At 49.9% G+C, this 21,548-nt stretch overlaps 2 long non-coding RNA genes across 4 annotated transcripts in view; one reads left to right on the forward strand and one right to left on the reverse strand.

The window, feature by feature from the left end:
* The window catches only part of LOC134478356 (uncharacterized), a 50,157-nt gene extending 48,770 nt beyond the window's left edge, over positions 1-1,387 (forward strand). The window contains exon 2 of the long non-coding RNA XR_010050968.1: positions 792-1,387. This is a non-coding gene — a long non-coding RNA (uncharacterized LOC134478356). The remainder of the gene's footprint in view (positions 1-791) is intronic.
* The window catches only part of LOC134478353 (uncharacterized), a 54,738-nt gene extending 36,310 nt beyond the window's left edge, over positions 1-18,428 (reverse strand). For 2 of the 3 annotated variants that reach the window (XR_010050964.1, XR_010050962.1), the window contains exons 1-2: positions 17,793-18,428; positions 12,819-12,905 (exon numbers count right to left, since the gene is read on the reverse strand). This is a non-coding gene — a long non-coding RNA (uncharacterized LOC134478353). The remainder of the gene's footprint in view (positions 1-12,818; positions 12,906-17,792) is intronic. The other variant, XR_010050963.1, reaches the window with a different exon arrangement.
* Positions 18,429-21,548: the final 3,120 nt, after the last annotated feature.

Below are 21,548 nucleotides of genomic sequence, written 5' to 3' on the forward strand. Positions count from 1 at the left end.
GACCACCGTCCCCAGCTGTCTGCAGGAGCAGGCAGTTTATGTGGGAAGAGATGGAATTCAGTCACAGGGCGGGTTTTGCATGATCTCCATCGCCACCACTTAACACAGCTGAGGCCTTAGGAGAAAAGAGGGGTGAAGGAGTCACGTGGAAACATTTCCCTTCCAGACGCAGGTGGCTCATTCTCCTTGTCTTCTGTCCTCCTGTCAGGGTCACTGTTAGTGAGACTTGCATAGTGTTGGCTGTGTGCTGGGCACTCTGGTAAGTGCTGACCCATCCGATCCTTACTGTCCCCGGGAGTCTGACTGTGGTGCCCACTGAGCACAAAACCAGCCAGGGAGAAAGCAGCGGCGCTTGCGTCCTGCCATGGGAGCCCCAGCCCAGCACACCCGCCCCCCTCACCCTCTGCTCTCTGCCCAAGCTCTGGAGTCACTTCAAGTTTCACCCCTCGGCATTCCAAAGACAGGCAGATCGATTTTAGCGTCACACAGTTTGATCTGGACCTGTGGCTGGAGTTGTGCTTCCTGTGGTCTCAGGCCTACAACTCTATTATAAGTGCAGATAGCATAAAATATTTGTCCCCGAAGGTCAGGTGGTAGCCAGTCGGTGGTTAACATAATGTCCCACCTATTAAAAGCCATTTGTTACATTCTAATAAAAATGTACATGAGTTATGGGACTTTCAAGCAGTTGTAAGTTTTTGTTGATTTTTTAAAACCAAAGTTTTGTCTTGATTTCATTATTTCCTTAGAAGTTCCCCGAGATTCACAAAGCATGTTTTTGTATTCCACAGATCAGTGTGGAGGGGCAGCAGAAGGCCGTTTCTCCAGGGGAAGAGCCGTTCTCGAGGAGGAAATGTGTGTCACAGCACAAGTGAGGGAGAGTTCACGTCTCACCTCAACCCTGTGACCAGCTGCACATAAGAATTCAAGACAATTTGTGACCATAATTACTTATCAGGCTGCATAAAAACACCGAGTTACAGAAGAGCTGAAAACGGTCTTTAAATATAACTCGCAAGCTTGCTGCCTGTCTGCTTAGTCAGAGAAGAGCAATATTTTGTTCACAAATATGAAACATGTAGGGATATTTTGATAGCCTCTTGGCTCTTCATGGGTGCTTTTGCCAGGATTAGCGACGTTGTCCGCAAAGCCAGCAACCCGACCTCCCAGCCCTGCGCCTTCCCGGGAAGTGGCTGCGTACTTCCCTTGCCACCTGAGGAAGTGGTGGGTCCTTGTTCTACGACAGCACCGCCTGGCACCTGCAGAGACCTGGGTGACTCACCCGTGCTGCCTTTCCTTTGTGTTTGCACTTCATTTTGAAGTATGACACTAATAAACCATAGCAGTATGAAGTATTAAACCCACACACGAAGGCAAATTGATCTGATACACAGCATTCATTATTTGCCTGTTACATACTAATTTCTTCTTTTTTTCTCAGTTGGCTTCTTTTTAGCTTCTGTTAATTAGATAAGGCACTTACTTGGGTACTAATCCCTAATAACAATAATTATTCCATGGATGAACCGTAGGTAGACGGGCTCGAATGTATAATTTCCCTGTAACTTGCGGGAATAAATGAAGGCTGAGTCGTCACTGTAAGTGATATAAAGGAGAAGGATTATCAGTAGAAAGACTCAGTGGTTCTGGAAAGATCAGCGAGTTCAGCAGGAAGCACTATTCTACTCCCTGGGACAGAGGACCCAGCTGGCAGAGGCGCCCCTCCCTCACAGGGAGGATGCACCAGCTCTTGGGGTGCATGGAAGGGCGTGTGAGGTCCTGGGGAGGGAGCTGCTGGCACCCGCTGTCTGCCCTGTGAGGCCCTTCCCTTCTGCAACATGAGCAGGGGTGACGGGGAGCCACGTTTGGCCTCGGGCTTCGCTTCTCACCTGCAGGCGCTTTGCAGGCTTCGCTGGAGCTCTGAGAAGGACAGGTCCTCCTCACCCTAGTGTACTCGGAGAGGACGGGAGGGACAGGAAGTGGTCACCTGCACTGCTAGGCCGCCCAGGGGGCTGCAGTGCTCCAGGGCTGGGCAGCCACACGCTGTCCCAGACCAGCTCCTTCTTTGGAGTCCAGGTGTCAGAGAATGTGGGCACTGATCCTCTCTTTCTAGAGGGCCAGGCGGAGTGAAGGTGTGGAGACCGGGGGTGTGGCTGGGGTTCCGGGGCTGGTTGGTGGCTGGAGGTCACTTGGGACATCCCGGGGATGGCAGACTGACTGTGTTCTTGGGAGGATCCTAGGTCCCGTCCATCAGAGCATCCACTTGAGTGATTGTGACACAGAATAAGTAAGGTGCCATAAATGCCAAAGAGACACCTGGAGGCCATCATGTCTCGGGCCACACGGAGGAAGTGGGGGACACAGCAGCTGAAGAGCAGCTGTCCCGGAGACACGTGTCAGGAGGCTCAGTGGAGCAATCTTTCAGTAGGTGAAGCTGAAACTGACCGAGATGAGCTCCATGTACGCACCCGCTGCTGGAGATGAAGAGAATCGTGAACCATCTTGGGCCTGTGTTTTAAAAACAGTCTCTATATAAACCTTAAGAATGCTTTCAAGCCTCTAAGCATCAGAAAAATAAATTCCATCTTGTTTACTCACATAAGAAAAATGGGGAAGTGGAGAGCAGGGTGTCGGCACAGAGGATCGTTCTGGACGGGACAGCGGGCCTCGGGCCTGAACTGGTGGCAGCTAATGACCAGAAACAGAGACAGAGAAGGCAGAGGCCGTCAGATGTTTCCGGTGGCATTGCTCCTCGATGCCCTGCTCTGAGGCGTGCCTTTGTCCCCCTCTTCTAAATCAAGGTGCTGAATGTCCTTCCGATCCACTGGGCTCTGTTTGCAGATGTCTGCGGTCCTGTGTCTCCGGCTCTGTATCGCAGGTACTAGCCAGAGCGAGGCTTGAGAATAAATAAGCCACTCTGCAGAGCTGGGGCTGGTGCTTGCTGTGTGTTGTGGAAGCAGGTTATACACTGTAGTGCTACCACTTAAGGAAGTCATTAACGCTTGTTATAAATCACTCGCTGTCCTCCGGTTTCTTCCTGTCTTCTTTGCAATGAAAACCAGCCTGTAGCTCATTCCTGGGGCACAGGACGAATGGGTGTGCGGGAGAGGTGAGCAGGCGGGGTGCAAAGCGGCCAAGTCACGAGGCTTCCCGGGGCCCTGAGAGCTTTCCACCCTCTGCAGGGGTCGGTGCTCGTGGCTCTTTCTGTCTCTCCACCCTGGTAACCTTTTCCTCTGTCTGTCTGTCTCGTGCATGTTTCTTTCTTCCTGTCTGTCTGTGTCTTTCTGTTTGTCTTATTTACCTTTTCCTTCCTTCCTCTGCTGCATGTTGGCCCTGAGGAATCCCGAGTCCCCAATATTTTTAGAGAGGACGCTGTGGTCAGGACAAGTGATCCCCAGAGGCCCCTGTGACCTCGTGGTGTCTACTTGGGGCTCCAGGGAGCAGCGTTGCCTTTGCAACGGGGGGCTGCTGGGCACCTTCTGGACTCTGAGTGTTCCTTGAAGGGGAGACAATGGTCCTGCCCTCACCGTGCCTCACGCTCTGTCACGTCCTGGCCAGGAAGGAGAGCCGTACTGGGCACGCCTGCCACCCTGGCTGCCCCTGCAGGCTCCAAGGCCGTGGGGTGCTGGCCGAGGGCTGGGCCTATGTGATGGGGGCCAAAGTCAGCATTCTCTCTTAGGTCCATTTCCTTAGGCAGCTGACGCAGTCACAGAAAGTGACAAAACAGGCACCACGTATTTCTTCACTATGTACACATTTCAGTGAGAGTCTTTGATTTCAAACATTTACTAAGTACCTTAAATAATATGCAATGTGACTTATTATAATGGCACGATAAAATGACAGCTTTAAAATGTTTTAAAATGACAAAAATTACATGCTAATGTGGATGGCCTACTGAACTTAATCCAATAACATCTCAAGGGGAAATCACACTTAAGCGAAGTTTAAGACAATCAACTGTGGACAGAGATCACGTAGTCTTTTTGGAGATCGTGGAAGCCAGGCCTCCCTCTCAGAATCGTGCATTCTTGCTGTTCGGCCCACCACGGCCCTGGCTCGCCCCTGGGGTTTGTTCCACGCACATCTCCAGGTCCTGCCTCTGGCTCTGCTGCCCTGCTGGAGCCCAGCACCACCCTTTACCCACACTGCCCACACCTGCTTCCCCTGCAGCAGGCATGAGGGTTCATCAGTTGACCTCACGGATGTCATGTAGGGTTACTCAGTCCCAGTGGGACATGGTCTTCTGGAGTTTTACTCTATCTTATCTTATAATCAGATTAAATTTCCAAATTTAGTTAAAAAACCAGAACATCCTTCTTGGTGTTCTACAACACACAGCGTGTGACTTCTCCTTTTCAGACGCTGTCCTTTGATCCTGTCTGCTCTCCGGGGTCTATCTTTTTAGTACAAAGGCCACCAACTGATAACTAAAAATATAGATCGGTACTGGTGTAAGTTAGGATATGAAACAATTTTATGTGTGCAGCCAGAAAAACAAATGCAATTTGGAAATATGAAGGGTCCCTAGTAGCCTGTGATGTGAACAAATAAACCAGACAAATGTGTGTCGTCCTCTTTGATCATCGGTGCTTATGTCATGGAAGCAGTAGCAACGGGAGTGTTTCAGGGACCAAAGTGTTCCACGCTGTCATCCGAGGAGCCAGGAACTGGGGATGGACCTTACCTGGCTTTTCATGAGAGTGCCGCTAAATAAAAGTTCTGAAATTTGGTTTCTGGGACAAGAAAAGTTTTATAATAACTCAGACATACCCAGAATGAACAAGTTTACTGCCTCGCATGGATTTTTAAGAATTTAAAAACAAAATCAAGAAGGCAGAAGCCTGGACATTTCCCCTCTGGAGGATGCATGGTGACTTGGTGAGAGTGCATAACTCAGGATCTAGGTTCTCCTCCCTCTTTGGGTCACTTCCTGTGTAGCTCAGAACAATGATTTTATTGACCACCTTCGTGACAGGAATGACCACTGTCCTCACAGTTGGACAGAAGTACGCTGTTTTCCCACATGTCATCGCTTTAGTACTGAGGAAGAAGATCTACAAAAATTAAGGGCATTTTGCAAAATTAGATGAGCGACCTTTAGGTTCATCAGGTAAGCTCAGAGTCACACGTCACCCAGCTTCAAGATTTTTGAACAAATAGGAATTGTAAGTGACACGGAGGAAGACGATGCCTTGCGTTCATGGTGCAGGCGGTTTAAAACCTGCTGCTTCGCGACGGCGTCCTCCCCGCCCCTCACCGCGCTGCCCCGGTTCCAAGGTGTCCCCTAGCATCTCCTCGTCCATTAGGCAGCTACTTCCAAATGTTCCAGGATAAAGAATGAACATTTTTAACAGCTTTTACCTAAATTACCATGACAGGTACCACAGTGCAGTGTTGTTAATCTTTTCCTAAAAGCTTAATGTTGCTATTTAGTTGTTTACTAATAAATCAAAGAAAACGGGTCCTGTCATTTTAACTTAGACATAGATGGATAAATCCTCAGTGTCTTTGGAGATGGAGAAAAGGTCCCACAGGGAAAGAAATGGTCCTTCACCTTGAAAAAGGTACGCACACACAGAGTAACACACACACACACACACACACACACAGACACACACACACACACTCACACACCCTCTGCTGTTCCTCCCAGGCTTAATGAGGTGAAAAATGGCACTTTTACGTGTTTGTTTAAAACTGTACGCCTAGCTTTAGTTTCCCGAACATTTCTTGGTTTTTTAAAATAAAATGTTTGGTGCTGATAATCTGGTACTGCAGGCTATAGGAGATATGACAATGTGCACATTTAGTAAGAAAGAACCGAAAATTTTGCTGTTTTGAATTATGAGATGTCACAATGTATCTAACTTGGATTTTCTGAGTCCTCAATAGAATTTCTTGTTTTTATTGTGGAAGAGATGACAAATTAATAATATAATATCTACACTACATCAGAAAATTTGTGCAAGTCAATTTTTTAAACTACACACACACACAAACCAACACAAAAAGAAAATAACATAAAATTGAAAAGCTGATTAAAGGAAAAAAATTTCGGTAAAGCTCAGGTTAAGCTCTATTTTTCCTAAGAAGTGAATTTTTGGGTTGGTCTTGTAGGGTCATAGACTGTAAAGTTTTGGCCTAATAATTACATAATAACTTATTAAATTTTTAGAGTCACTTTCCATGCTTATTGAGCTTCATAAAATGTTAATGTTTGTTATGAACTATTCAAAACCTCCAGGAATTTCAGGATTTTTCTAATATTCAAGGATCAAGATTTAAAAAGTAAACATGTTAACAACAAATAATAACAGAATTAAGCCCTTTATCATTTCAGGGCTTGTTGTCATTGTTCCTAACAACTGGTGACAACCTTTTTGTTTGGTTCTTGTCTCATTTTGCATATCTTCCTGTTCTGAAGGCCTTTTGAGTAATGGATAATCATGTGCTAACTAACTGTGGTTATTTGGTGTTTATTGCCACTTACTACATTTAACACATGGATCCTTTGTGGTTTTGGTTGGATTTGTCTTAGTTTATGTTTTCTGTTTGGGATATCTCATTAGGAATTTTATTTTTTCCCCTCCAAAATGGACCACAAAGAATTTGAGATTTGCTTTATGAAGAATTTTATTCTAGATTTAATTTCAAAAGAGAGATTAGAGACAGCATTTCAAGCTGACAGAACAGCTCGAGCAAAGGGAGACAGAGGCTGAGACAGCACAGCGTGGCCACATGATAAATCAGCAGAGACGCAAGGACCTGCACAGGTGGCTGAGAAGCCACAGGGAGGAGCTTGTACTTGTGGTGTCCATGGCCCTTGGAAAGTGGGCTAAGCAAACCTGCATTCCAGGGGTACACGCGGCTGTGAGGTGAAGAGTGGATTGACTATGTGAAAACTCAGGAGTGAAAAACCATGCAAAAGCCTCTTGTGGTGCATGACTAAGATCCAGTGAACTGACCAAGAAGGACAGCTGGGTTTGAAGGCCACGTGGCAGAGGGGTGACCCTTACAAGCATACAGATATAGCTGAGGAAAAATTTGACGGTCAGCCCTGACAATAAGTTTGCCCTGTTGGGCCCTGAATAGATGAGATAGACCAAGCTCTATCAAATTGGGCCCTGAGCATGTGGTCACTGCAAAAGTTGCGGACAAACCTGTGACTTTCCTGGTAGACAATGGGACAGAACTCTCTGCTTCAAAAGTTCCTTCTGTCCAAGTTAGCATTCCTGCGGACAGTGGAACTCTCGCATCTCGCCCCTTTGGCCAGGCATGGGCTTGTAGCCTTTGTACCAAGCCCGTCAGTTTGCCTCCCCTTTGACCCTGTACTTCCAACTTTAACTGTTTCCTGAGAGGAAGGTGACTCCTGCGTCAGCCTGAGACAGACACCACGGTTCTAAAAACTCAGAGGTTTGGACTAACGCCTGTCCTCCATGTCTGGTCACCAACTGTGCTGCCTCACCAAGGCCCCTGCTCCTGTCAGATGTCCCGGGAAACACAAGCAGGCATCCAGCCGCAGGCAAGCCACCCTGAGGACCTCTCTGAGCCGTCAGCATGCGGCCACGAGGGCCTGGGAACTTGCCCACTCTGACGACAGACTGGCTGCTCTAAGACGGCTCATGTCTCTGTCCAGTTCCCCCATTCTGTCTCTGTCCCCTGAGCCCTGAGATTGGGCCATCGGCCACCTGCTTCTGTTTGTAAAACTCCATCCTAGGACAACCTCCACCTTCATCAAACAGTATCCCATGCCACGAGAGACTCAGCTGGAAAGTCAACCACACATCCGGAAGTTTCACTACCACAAATGTTTAAAGATGGCGAAGATGCTGCAGTGCACCGCTCCTGACTTTGAAGCCAGTCCATCTTCCAGCTGCCAGTGCCACTGCAACGGCCCTCTGCATGGGCTGCCTGTCTTCTGCCACCTGTAGCCTGCCGCTGTGCCTGCCTGGACCTGAAGAACGCTCTTGTCTGTCATCGCTTGGTTCCAGTCAGCCCACCCCTCACTGCCTTTAAATGGAAAGACTCCCGTTCTGGACTCCAAAGCCAGCTGACCTGAATGCATCCCTCCAGGGGATGCAAAGCTTGTTTACTCTTCCTGCTGGGAAGACACAAAATCTGGCAGAAACTGCTTACAGGAAAAATCTCCACAAATTTCTTGGAACTGCTGGCTTCTATAAAATCTGGATCCTTCAGTTCATAAAAACAATGATGCTTAGTCAGACTGTTAGCTCCTGGGAGCGGCTATAGCCCACCTGAGCAGTTACTTGGATCCAGTCTCTAACGGCTGCCTCCTATTCATCCCTGTGATCTAATAGCCACTGTCCTGATCAAAAGAGCTCACAGGCTCACCTTAGGCCAAGACCTAACTGTCCAGGTGCCACATGCTGTCGGTACCTCACCCAGTACCAAGGTCTAAAGCAAAAATCCTTGCCAGACTCTTGTGGCAGTAAAACCATTAAATCCTGCCAGGTACCTGCCCACAAGCTGGGCCAACAGACCATGACTGCCTGGCACTGTCCGAAAAACTTCTCCAGCCAACCAGACTTAAAAAGGAAACTCCTTGACAGGTGCTGAGTACGCCTTGTGTACGGATGAAGTAGCTCGTTAGGACAGGCTAAAGATGCTATAGTCACACTGAACGAAGTTATTCTGGCCAAAGCCCTCCTGCTACTGATCCTGCCGCTGTTTGGGAATCTGCCAATGACGCAGAGCCGGACCTGTCTCCGTTGTGTGTTCTGCAAGCTCAAGCCACAGCGCTGGCACCGTCCACTGATACCCAGTTCACGCCTCGTGTCTGTGCCCCTGGCCTGACCTGTACGTACAGTGACCTCTACACAGAAATAAATCCAAAGCATTTCGTACCCAAGCTGAGAGGACAATAAAAATTTGTAGACTTCTACTGTAAAAAATCATTCCTAGAGCTTGATCATTGGCAATGACAATGGGCCTGCAGTTGTAGCAGGTAACTAAAAAACCAGACTAAATAAAAATTACATACAGCATGCAGGCCATGAACCTCTGAAAAAGTTACAAAAACAAAATCAGTTTGTGACCAGTTGAAAGACCAGTTATATCTACATACACATATAACCCAGGTTCAGATTTAACTATCTCCAGGAGTTTCAGAAATCCAACATTAGATCTGCTGGAAAGTTTACCTGGACAGTTTCTCCAGGCTCTCTCTGAAGAGACAATGGTCTCAGAGCCCGGCTCTGGTCACTCCGGATGCTGACCAGTCCACGTATGGCTGAAGCCTTAGGACGTCGTTCCCAGGACTGCTCCGTGATTTCCATGTCTGCTCACCCCAGTCCTCCCCTCCTTGCACCCTGCTGGCTGTGGCTTTTGCCTTGAACTCTATGGAAGATCGCCCCAAGGGATTAGACTCAAACACCTGAAGATCTGATGAGTGTCCAAGACACACAGGACGCTCTCCTAGGTCAGCTTAACTCCCTCACGGCCTTACAGAGGGGCCTGAATCATGTCTCTTCCTAAGGACAACTCAGGGGAAACTCAGTAATAAGCCAGTCTTGGGGAACTAGGCCAGGACCCAGCCTAGGGTCCCTGACAACCCTAATGTTATTGCTTCTAGTCGGGTCTTGTCTCAGAGGATCACGTGTAACACGTCCAGCAAAGGCTTGCCAAGGAAACTAAAAGGAGGGGAAATGTAGCAGAAAAGACCTCCCTGGCCCGTCCATATCCTGTTCCGGTTCCCGCTGATCCTGTCTCCCGGAAACGGCTGCTCACTGTGATGCACACTGTCAGAACCAATCCCAACTGTCAAGCCACTCTGCCTCTGTCCTTCCTGCTTGCTTATCTCATAGAAGCCCTCGGCCACCAGAGACCAGGGCCTGGTGTTCTGGGAATGATTTGATCAGTGGATCTGCCTCCAAATGCTTGTGTTGTTTTGGTGTTTCTGCTCACCATTGCAAGAGCAGCACAGAGAATCTGAGTGGAATGGAAACAGAAAAGATATTTCAGCTTTGCAATGATGGCACGGTGGAAACTGCACTAATGGTCACCTCTGTGAGGTGTGGTCGGAGCCAGGTTGCAGGACGAGGCTCCTGAGGACTTTGGGCCCTGCCCTGGCCTGCCTGCGCTCGTGGTCGTGGTTTGGCAATCGACTTTTCTTGTATTCCAAAACGCCATTGGTAAGTGTTTTCTTCCTGTTCTCTAGTGTTATTTTGGCAAACAAATAACTCAGTGTCTTTTTGCTTAACTCCCAGGACAGAGTCCGGGGTGTTGTGGAGCTCTGTGGTGGACCCTTTGGCCAGGGCTGCCCAGTGAGCCGTTCTGCAGGAGGAGGCCTACCTCCGCTCATGCTCTGTGGATCCTGGGAGTGAGGTCAGCGATCAGCTTGATCGCTGTCCTGAATGTGGCTTGGTATAACCTAGGTGCGAGCCTGTAAAACCACCTAGTTTAGGGGAGCGTCCCTGATGGCACCGATCACGTTACTGAAAATTCTTGAAGGCTGCGATCCGGCCTTCTGTGAGAGCACTGAGGGGTCACGAAGAAAGAGGCCACATCCAAAAAGCTGGGCCCTGTCTTTATAAATCATTTGAACAGATCTTCCCCTGGTGTGGTGTGTGCACACAAGTGTGTGCATGAGTGTTGGTGTGTGCACACGTGAGTGTGAGTGTGCATGGAAGTGTGTTACCGTCTGCCCTGGCACTCGAGGCGGGGCCTCCTGTTTTTGCTCTGTGCTCAGAGTTGTGCTCAGTCACATGCACTCCTCTGCTCCCCACAAACCCCTGAGACACCTGCTTTGTGGCCTCGCAGACACTGACACGGGCACCAGCAGGTCCTTGGAAGCAGAGAATAACCGCGGGGGCCGGGTGTTGTGGCCCTGCGCACAGTGTGGAGAGATCACTCTGGGTCCCTGTGCTGCCCACCGGTCAGCGCGGTTCCAAGACGCCTAGAGGGCAGGAGCTTGGAAGCCGGCCTAGGAGGAGGCCCCGTGCTATGGGCAAAAGCCCTTCACAGGATCCTGAAGTTCTTTAGACACTGTGCGAACTGAAATATTAATTCCCAAATATCTTCACACACTGACTACAGCCTAGACTAGGGTATTCACTGGGATGTCTATTCTTTCTTTGTTAATTAATAGCCAAACTTTGATTTTTAGCTGGACACATGAACATCTGAAAAAACACATATTTTCAATCCTCTTACATTTAGGTGTGATCCTGTGACAGTATTCTGACCATTAAGATGTAAGTGAGGGTAGTTGTTGAGACTTGGGAAAGCAAACAGGATCTATCTCAGTTGAAAAGCCCCAACCCAGGGCCTTTCTTTCTCTCTCATGCTGTTTGTAACCCTGGTGTGACGGCAGGAGCTTCAGTTACCATCTTGGACTCTGAGGTCTCCAGAAAACAGTCTGAAACCAGAATGCTGGTGCTGATGGATTGCTGCCCAGCTCCCTGATGGGGACCGGCTGCTAATCTCTGGGCCTGCTTAAATAAGAAAGAAATAAAACTCGTGTCTTGTACAATTTTCACTTATTTTAGGACTTTATATAAAAGTGTCCAAATCTAACACTAACCGGTACAAGCGTTATTTAAAACATTTTGCTTCAATCCCCTCATGACACAGAAAATATAGACCCTCCAAGTCCTCTGACAGCAATGACTCGCACTTTAATTTCTCGGTGGCTAACAGAAGCGGATAGAGACACTGCCATTCTCCAGATTCCTCCTGCTTCCTGCTGCCAAAAGAGCACAATGAAAGGTCTCGTTCTAGAACTTCGACAGCCCTGGAAGAGGCTACACCGCAGGGAAGTCGAGGCTCAGCTCGGCCCTGCATTGCCCCGTGATTCCGAGGGCTCCCCGCTGGCTGCAGGAGGGCCTCAGCGGCTGTGACCAGGAGATGACTCAGTGCAGTGGCCAGCAGCACTGCACATTCTCGGCCCCCCTTCCTTTCTCCAGAACAAGCAAGGGGACATCGGGAGATACCGGGCGGCGGGGGAGAAGTAAATGCAGGCTCTGCAGAGGCGCGGCTGGGGTGTCTCTGCTGACATGGGCTGGGCTCACTGCCGGGGGCAGACCTGTGACCCTCACTCAGCCCTGGCCTCCTTGTCGGTGCTGCGCGGTGGGCCGAGGTTTAGCAGTCATTAATAGCACACCTCTGCCTTAATCCTGGGGCACAGATGAGCCACCCACCCCGCCTCCTTCTCCTTCTGAGTCCACAGCGCTGCAGTGTTGTGCGGGGAGGGTTAACACTGATCACTGCTTTTAACTGGCTCCTCATCTGCGTCCATCTGGGATTGTAAAGGGAACAGCTGATTTATCGGTATTCAATTTTAAATAATGTATATTATGTTCCTGTGAAATTTTAATTCCGATCTTATGGCAGTCCAAATTTTGTAATTCTAATGCAAACATACACAGTGTCTTTTTAGATGTATTTCCAGGAGTGTACAGAAGTACACATTTTTCTGAAGATTTTAAGATTCATATGGCTGTCAATATATGCCAGGTGGCAGTGGAGGAGACAGCGATCCTAAATTTATTATTTTCATCATATATATAATATTTTGAAATTAATTAATTTTTATAAGTAAGGGAAGTGGAGCAGCGTTTGGTACCGATTAGGAAAATAGAGGCTAATAGGAATAATTAACATATGGGTTTAGAAAAGCCCTTCATTAATCATTAGCAACTGTTATAAATATTTAAATTTTTATTAAACATCTGATGCCAAACATTTTATAATTTGCATGCTGAGGAAGGAGAGTTTGGTGCTGCGGAAATGTTTTGTAAAATAAATCCAGAATCGGCTGGAACTGCGAAGTGAACCTGGGGAGTTTGCTCACTTACTCAGGAGTGGGAATCCAGCCGGAACCGCGCGCCCGAGCGCACATCGCCCCGAAGCTCCGCTGTTTCCGTGCTGTGTGTGCCGCGGACCTGCGTGGAATGTAGATCAACGTGGCACACAGACACTCGGATGCTGGCCGCGAGACCTAAGCTCCACACCGACTGTGAGAAGTAAGGCGCTGTGAAGAAAAGCTCCACCCAGCCTGGACGGGAGGAACCGGGCGCACTGCTGGGGAGGGCTCCCCACTGGCCTGGAGCCTTCTCCCCCTGCGCAGCTGCTGCCCCTCCGACCTTCCTCCCTTCTCTGGGCTCCCTTCTGCCGCCCACAGTCCTGCTCCCCCCTGCTCCACCCAGAGTGGGCCGGGCGCGGCCGCTCCTCCCCTGGGCCACTGCCTGTCAATGCTGCCTGGCCCCCATCGCCTGGTCCCCTCTGGTACCCGGCGCCGCCTGTGAGAGCCCCGAGCTGAAACCGCCCTCCCCACGCTGCTGGGCAGAGATCGCACCGGAGGCAGGTGGGTCACGCGTGGGGTTGTCCCCAACAAAGAGCTAACGGGTATTGTGTGAGTGCTGCTACGCCCGCCGATTGCTCCCAGCCCCTGGCCTCCTGCCGCCAGGCCCGTGACCATCTGAGCTGTGGCTCACGGTGCGGGGTGAGGGCACCCCGAGTGGGGCAGGGTGCTGAGCGAGCCACATTGCTCAGGGTCACACACACAGCAGGCAGAGAAACACCGGGCCGGAAGCCGGGGCAGCGAGCCGTCCTCAGCTCGAATCCTGCGCGCTTGGGGTCGCTCTGACCACACTCATTTCCCGTCACTGAACTGGACTGCAGCCCAGCCAACTGGGTCGCCACCGGCCACCACTGAGAACACAGGCAGGCCACCGCTTGATTTCTTTGGTTCCGGCTGTGGTGCCAATTGTGGGGGTGCCCGTGGTGGTCAGAATGACATCTGGGTGGACGTGCTTTGCCCTCCTCCTGCTTAGATAGCTGAAAACGAAGATGCTCTGGTTTCCAGTCACAACTTACCAAGGTAAGGTAGCCCACTACTTCCATTCCAAGCACTGACTCAAAGAATTCCAAAAAGCCTTCTGTGGCGATACTACCAGCAGAACAACTCGTGTGGTTTAAAAATTTAAGTTAAAAAAAACCCCTAAACCCAGCATCACCTTCATGTTTTATTTCGGATTTACAGATGCTGAATTGCTCTTTAAATAAAGCTGAGGTAAATACGGGAGGCCAAACACATCACAGAGAAACTGCTAGACTTTCAAAGTCTAGAGCGGCTTTTCTGTCCTGTCCATGTTTATCCTCCAACAGTAATAATCAAATAGCTGGACAGCAGAACCCTGTAATCACTCCTGCGCGGTTCCACGCAAGTGGCCCATCCTCCAGGGCTGTCCCCAGCCCAGAAGCAGGCTGGGCACATTTTCAGGAGCCAGACAGGCAGGTGGCAAGGCCACCCAAGGTGACTCTTGTGTCCAGGGTGTAAAATCTGCAGATGTGACCCATGCCTCCCAGGCTGCTCTGAGTTTGCTGAGAACTTTGGTGACAGTGCTTTGTCCCCTGATTCTGACTCTATTTCCTTCTCCCCTTTGCTCCCCCCGACTCTGCCCAGCTCATCTCCAGTGCATTTTCTGACCCCTGCCCTTTGCCCAAAATGAGTCTCACCCACAGAATACTACTGCTCTTGAGGGAGGGAGGTAGCACTCCTGCCTTCCAGAATAATAAGCCAAGATCCGTCGTGCGTGCCGGTGACGATAGTTTATGTACTGTGCACTTAGAAATTTCATGTTTAGATGTTAGGAGTTTTCACTTTGAGGTAAAGGTGCACATGCGACAATGCGTGGTCCTTCGGTGGCACTGAGCGTGCGTGCACACAGAATGGGCACTGAAAAGTTCACAAGGTCTCTAAGAAAAAAGTGCAGAACAACCTGCCTGCCGTGGGTTGCAGAGTGCACAACACAGCTCACTGCCAGGAGATTTCAGGATGGTTTCTGAAAACAGAAAGAACCTGTCCAGGAAAGGGATCCTTGCCTGACCACAGTGAGATTCCTGTGGATTCAGCTGGGGCTGAATGAGGAGGGGACAGTGGCACTGCCTGAGGAAGCCAGCACACTGGGCACGGTGCTGAGGGCCTGGGATGGGGAGGAGGGAGAGGTGGCCAGGCCGGGCCTCGCCTTGCTGGGATGCACTGAGGACAGCTCCCGCCCCCCAGCCCATGCACATGGCGCTCAGCTGACTCAGGCTGGACATCTGTCCCTGTTGGTGCACAGCCAAGATGCCTGCTCGCTGCCTCCCAAAGGACCTCCTCCCCCAGGGCCACGTTCCCTGTGTGACCACACCTGTCCAGACTCTGGCTCCTCAGCTGCCCAGGACAGCGGCAGTGGAGGAGGCCAGAGGGAAAAGGAAGAAGAGAGGGCCAGGAGAGAGAGACCGCAGCTCAGGGGAAAGCACAGGAAGACTGGATTGTACTGCCTAGCTTTCAAAAGCTAAGTGGGGCGGAGCACATTCATTATAAGCTGTCTAAACCACAGCCCTTACTGTGTTAATTTTGCCCATAGCTTCCTTTTTCTCTTCGTAGAGAGCAAATGCCTCCCATTCCCTCCATGGGCCGCCATGGAACGGAGCTGGCAGCACTGACAAACCTCCTGCTGCCTCCTCAGCAGGACGCTGAGCCTCCACCCTCCACCCTCAGCGAGGCCAGCAGGAGCCCAACTCTGACACCCTTAGTCAGAGGGAGGGAATCTGCCTTCTCTTTTGTTTAATAGGAGTCTTACTCAAAAACGGAAGGAAAAAAAGTCACGGCTGTCCTGGGACACGTGTGCCTCAGTGTCACACTGGAATCCTCTGTCCCTCCTCTGTGTGAGGCCTTGTCACAACAGCTCCTCACTGTGCTGGGTCTTTCTGCTCCCCTGGGCTCCTCGGGTGCTGGGTGCGTGTGGGGTGGGGACAGCTGGGGACCCAGGGAAGGGCTGTTCTGGCTGTACCTGGACAACGGCCACTTGGACAATGGCTGCGGTTTCTTTCTGGTTTCCCCAGTTGGGTCTCTGTGTGGTTGGAGGGAGCTCAGCAGGATGAGGCCAGTTAACCCAGGCTCCTTCCTGCCCTCCTTCCCACCCGCTGGGAGAGCAGCACCAGGCTTCTCCGCATGTCCCTGCTCCTGGGCAGATGCTTCAGCCTGAGCCAGGCAAGGGAAAACCAAAAGCGTGTTAGCAGTGAGGACAGGCGGGATGCTGCCCCTTGGAGGCGTCCCCCACCCCGGCTGTCCTCTTCTGCCAGGGCCAGGCAGCTGCTCTGGCAACAGAAATGTGAACCAGCGTGTTCCAGAATGTCTCTCCACTCTGGCTGTGTGTCTTTCCCGACCGAAGGGGAGGAATGTCACCACACTCATGCCCATCTAGATCTTAGCTGCCACTTCCCAGTCTGTCTAGTGCCATGTACCGCTGTGCCCTGCGCCAGTCTCTGAAGCTGCCCCACCCGTGCCCGGACTCTTGGTTTCCACCACCGTCCCCAAATCAGGCTGCCTTTCAAACTCCCGACTCTCACCCTGGACACACCGACACCTCCTCGTCCCCGCCACAGAGCTGGCGGCTTCCTGGGATGCCATTTTCCCCCCCAGTCCCCATCAGCAGGCCCTTGGGGTCACTGGGCAAAGGGGTGCCCACCTTCTGAGTCCTCTCCTTCACTTGCATCCTCCTCACTCCCTGACAGTCCTCGGCTACTCCAAACGTCGAGTCCTGCAGTGACACCGGGTGTTCACCATCTCCGCTCACAACTCTGCCAGCTTTCTGGCCATGTCCTCTTACTAAATACGACTTTATGCCCCAACCCTTAACGTCTTCCCACTGCTTAAATAGTCCTGCAGGAGCCACAACAGCTCTGTTGCGTCCTTAGGGCCCTTGAGGAGGGCTGCCATTCTGGCACCGTGGTCTCTCCTCACCTCGTCTCCCCTGTCCTCCTCCTGAGCCCGTTCCCAGGGTAGCACCAGCGACTCCATCACCAGGTCCACAGCCACCCCGAGCTGCTTCTTCTAACCGAGCATTTCACTCTGCACCAGCTCGTGGCTGGCTCTTTAGCGGCTCTGTGGCAACTCTTGGTCATTGTTGAGACATCCAGTGTGTAACCCTCATTCTTTATCTCCATGAAACCTATGTTCTCTCCTCTCTTTCCACCTCCCATGATTTCAGGCTCTCTCTTCCTGCCTTCTCAATCCTCTGTCTCACTCTGCATTCTCACCTGGACATCTCCACACACACAGAAGCCCACCCGTGTGAATTCCCTGTGACTGAACTGGAGGAGCAGAACGACAGTGGAAAAAAATCACCCACCTGGAAAGACTAGCTTTTACTCTATGTTCGTGATTGAAAACATCAAATCGATATTTGACGGTGATTCTTTCCTCCAATTTGCATATTTCTGCAGACACTGAGCAGTGTACTTTGTACTTTTTTAGTAAGCACAGGAAGGCAGCTTACTTTGATACTCATTCTCCTAGTAATAAATCTACAAACCTTTTATCTACATCTGTCTTCTCTGCTAAGATGGACAAAGGCACCATCCAGTTACCAAAGGTAGACACTGTGGCTTTCCTGCACAGTGTACCCTTAACGCCTCTCCAAGTTCTCCCCTCTCCCTGTGTCCCCATGTCTCTCCTGTGTTGGTCTTTTCTCATGAAGAATGACTCATTTCTTCGAAAACTGAAATATATTCTAGACTTTCTCTTCCTGATTCCCCTCTTGGAAATCAAAAGAGGCTCTTGACCTTCACACTGTATGTAACTACTGGTTAACCTCTGCAGCACAGGTAAAATTCCCAGCATGTCTACAGCAGCTGTCTGTCTCAGGCTATTCCCTTCCCTTTTTGACTCAACAGAGATCTGGATACTACCACTCCAACTGCACATTAATCTTGTTACGATCACAGTAAATTTGTACTGTCAAGTCTATCAAAAAGCAGATCATTTTCTGTCTTCGTCTTACCTGGCCTTCTGGTGGCATTCGCAGAGTTGACTGGGCTCCCCGATTCAGACACTGAGCTCTTTGGGGTTCTCCGACCCCGCCGTCCAGGGGTGCTCCTCTCCTTCCCGGTTCCCTGTGGACTGCTCCTCCAGTGGACCAGTAGTTCCCGAGCTCCACTGGGTTGCTTCTCCTTCCTTCACATCTCTTGAGAAGCTCGTCCCTGTCATGACTTTAAATACCACCCATATGCCGACGCTTCCCAAGTTTCTATCTCTGGCCTAGAGTCTCGCTCACTACAGCGCCGCTTGGCTTTGTCACATCGACTTATGCACCTTATGGGCCTCTTCAGCTAAATATAATCCACGCTGGACTCTGGCTCTCTGTCGCCCCACGGTCTAGCACATCCTCCTCCAGCCCTCCCCAGCCGAGACGAGCGAATCACGCTTGATGAGTTGATGTGTCTGCTTTCCCGTTTCCCTCAGCAAGCCCTACGGGTTCACTGTCCCAGCTGTATCCTGGAATCCCTCTTCTTCTGCATCTCTACACAACCGCGAGAGTCCACACCACGGCCACCTGTCTCCTGCACACTGACCACAAAGCAGTCAGCTTGACCTTCGCTGCTTCTGCTCCATCTCCCAGGGCTCAGTCGGATGATGCGTGCCGTTACGGGCCTTTGTTGTTTGAAACTTTCCAATATTTCTCTGAGACGGAGTCTAGTCCCCTTACAGCCATGCTGTGCACGCTCAGAGCTCCACCTCCCTTTGGTCTCTTCTCTGCCTCCTGCCCTTCTCCCTAACTTCTTCTCTCCCTCTTTCCAGCCTAAGCTCTGTAGACACTCGAGGTTCTGCCTTGCTTGGGGTCTGTGTGTCTGCCGATGCTCACACTATACCTGAACCTTCCAGAATGTTCCCCTCATGTTCCGGATCTCGATTTAAGAGACAATTTCTTATAGTATCTTTCTTGGCTGTGCTCTATAAAACAAGTATGCCCTTGTTCATCTTTGACACACCATCCTGCTGGTCTGTGTCCTGATGGGGATCTGATCATTTCTATGCACGCACTTTGCTTTTCATTTATGTGTTGGGGTTGCCACTTCCCTATTTAGGGTTAACGGGTGAGAGAAGAGAACCATGTCTCCCTGGCTCACATGCTTTCTGACTTAGAGTAATTAATAAATTCATCACCAAGAAAGTGGAATTTTGTCTAAAATTTCCCCTTCCACTGCATTATACTCTGTAAAAATATTTCCTTAAAAACTTATATGCCCAAAGAGATGCCATGCATTTTTCTCTGGATAATGGTCATCTCTAATTATCCATGCTTATGGAATAATACTCTGTAAGCATGTAGGATCTTTTATTTCAAGGTTTTAAAACTAATTAGAAATCATAGTTAATGTACAAGCAGATGTTGTGGTACTGAATCATTTGTTATGGCTTATGTCTAGATGTCCCCCTAAAACCCTCACGTGCTGTAAACCCTTTTGGAGCTGGCTGGATCTAAGGTGCGTGATGCTGGGAATGAGGGTGTATGATTATTAAATTAGCCCACTGATTGGTTAGGCGTGGTTCTCAGGTGAATTATTAGAAACCTCACCCTGACTGTGGGTGGCATCACCCAGAAGGCTGGTAGCGTGGATGGGATTGAAGGGAAAGGGAGGTCTGCTCTGCTTCTTCCTGCCTGCCCGGCCTTGCACTGTTTGTCCCCTGTGATGGCCCTTTGTCTTGATGCTCTGCCTTGCAGTCAGCCAGCTATGGATTGAAACCTCTATACACTGTGAGCTGAAATAAGCCTTTCCTCCTTTAACTGTGGGTGTTGGGTATTTTGTCCCATCAACAAGAAAATAACCAAGACAGTCATTAAAACAACTTTACAAATGGACCTAGCTTCCTTTCTTCAGATTCCTGTTCTAACATACATCAAGTTTTGACTCATAACCTCAATTTGGCTGCTTTGTGAAGGAAATGGAGTCAACAGAGCAAAGATATATGACTAAATATTTGCAGGATAATTTTATTGACACCTATAAAATGAAACATCATTGTTAGACAGGAAAAGTGTTTAGAGGGAAAAAGAATGATAACCAAATAATTATTATCCTTTTATCTGAGAACCTACCATATTCCAAAACGTTTCTGGGACTCTGACTCTAGAGCCAAGTGTGACACGGCCTCTGTCCCTTTCCAAGGGACAGACATGGGGATCGGTAGGTAATTACGGTACAGTGTGGTCAGGGACACAGAATACTGAATGAAGCCTTTAACACGTAAAGAAGGAAGCTGCTAGACTACAGCCTAGAGCATCCTCCAGAGAAAGGACAGGGCTGGAGACGAGAAGCCGAGCTGTGAGTGAGTCACAGTGGCTGGCACGGAGGACGTGGGGAGGGAGAAATGGGAAGGAGGTGGGCAGCATTCTGCACGCACCCATGGCGCTGGTGGGCTGACACGGGAGCCGAGAGGGCTGGACGCACCAGGCTTTGTTCTCTGCAGGCCGCCTCGCTGGGTTTTAGGTTAATATCATTGTTAGCATGCAGTCTCAATAGCATTGTGAAACTTTAATCCAACTGCTATTTCTCTTTAAGAACTGGGGTCATGAAGTGTATTCACACTTGAGGTCTTTTATTTATGTAGTTCTGGATCTTTATCAGATTTGGGACCTAAATTGTAGACTATCAATTCTGGGACTGTTTAAAGCTTAACTTTAAAAATGGGCCTATTAGAGCTCCTGCCCATAACTTGATTTTGCAAGGGCAGGGGGAGGCGGTGGGCTGGGTTCCATGAGGGGAAGATTCCAGGAACGACTCTGTGCCCCGTGTTTTTTGTAACTCCTGAGTCACAGTGATAGACGAGCCATATTAGAAATCTCTAAGGGTTAAAATACTGCCTGTGAAACCTAGTTTCTTTATCTTCCTTCTTGTAAATTTTTATGGTACAAATGGCTTTCTGTCACATTCCCAAGACATTCTGAGACTGTCATCTTGCTTGACTTCTTCTGCCAAATTTGAGGTTCTGAGTGCATCTTTTCCTCTTGCGTTTTTGGTTCCCTAAATAGTCTTGGATTCTCTACCTCTTAAAACTCATGCTTAGAAGCTATAAACTAGGGATTAGAGGATGGAACTTGACTTAATCCCACTCTTTTTAGTGCGCTCTCTCTGCAGCCTTCTGCTCGCCGGGTGTGCGGAAGGCAGTGCTGGTCCCGCCTCCTCCGGGAGTCAAGCTCTGCCTTCCGGCCGGTGCGCAAGCTGCAGTTGTTGCTGGGTTTTCTGGCTGAATGAGGCGAACAGGCTCGGAAATTCAAGGCCTCCTTCCGGGTCCCCACAGGCTCCGTCCCTGTGTGCAGCCCCTGACTCTGCCTGCGGTCTCCAGGCATTGGCCTCTGCGTCCTCCTGGATTTCACACTCCAGCCCTGTTCTCCCTCTGTTTCCTCTCCTGAGCAGTCCAGCGCTTGTCGGTTTTGTCAAGTCAGCAGCCATTTGACGGGCTTCTTTCTGTCCTTCCTAAAACAGCTCTCCGAACCTCTGCCACAGACTCTGCCGTTCTTTTGATCTTCTGGAACTAAAGCAGTTTCACTCCTTGTAGGGGGTTTTGGAAGGAAACTAACAATTGCTTGCTTGTAGGCTGTCCTGTTGAGTAGGAATCTTCTGGATTACTTTTCTAGCTATACAAACATCCCGGGAAGTCACCGTTTCATCCCTTTGATGGCCTCACTGGCACACAGACTAAATCTGAACCCTACTGGATGTTTTCCAACGCACTTCGTTCGAGATGAGGCTCTCAG

The sequence above is a fragment of the Cavia porcellus genome, unplaced genomic scaffold (genome assembly GCF_034190915.1).
Source record: "Cavia porcellus strain 051 isolate PalLab524CR breed Dunkin Hartley unplaced genomic scaffold, mCavPor4.1 scaffold_12, whole genome shotgun sequence".
Classification (NCBI taxonomy): Eukaryota; Metazoa; Chordata; class Mammalia; order Rodentia; family Caviidae; genus Cavia; species Cavia porcellus.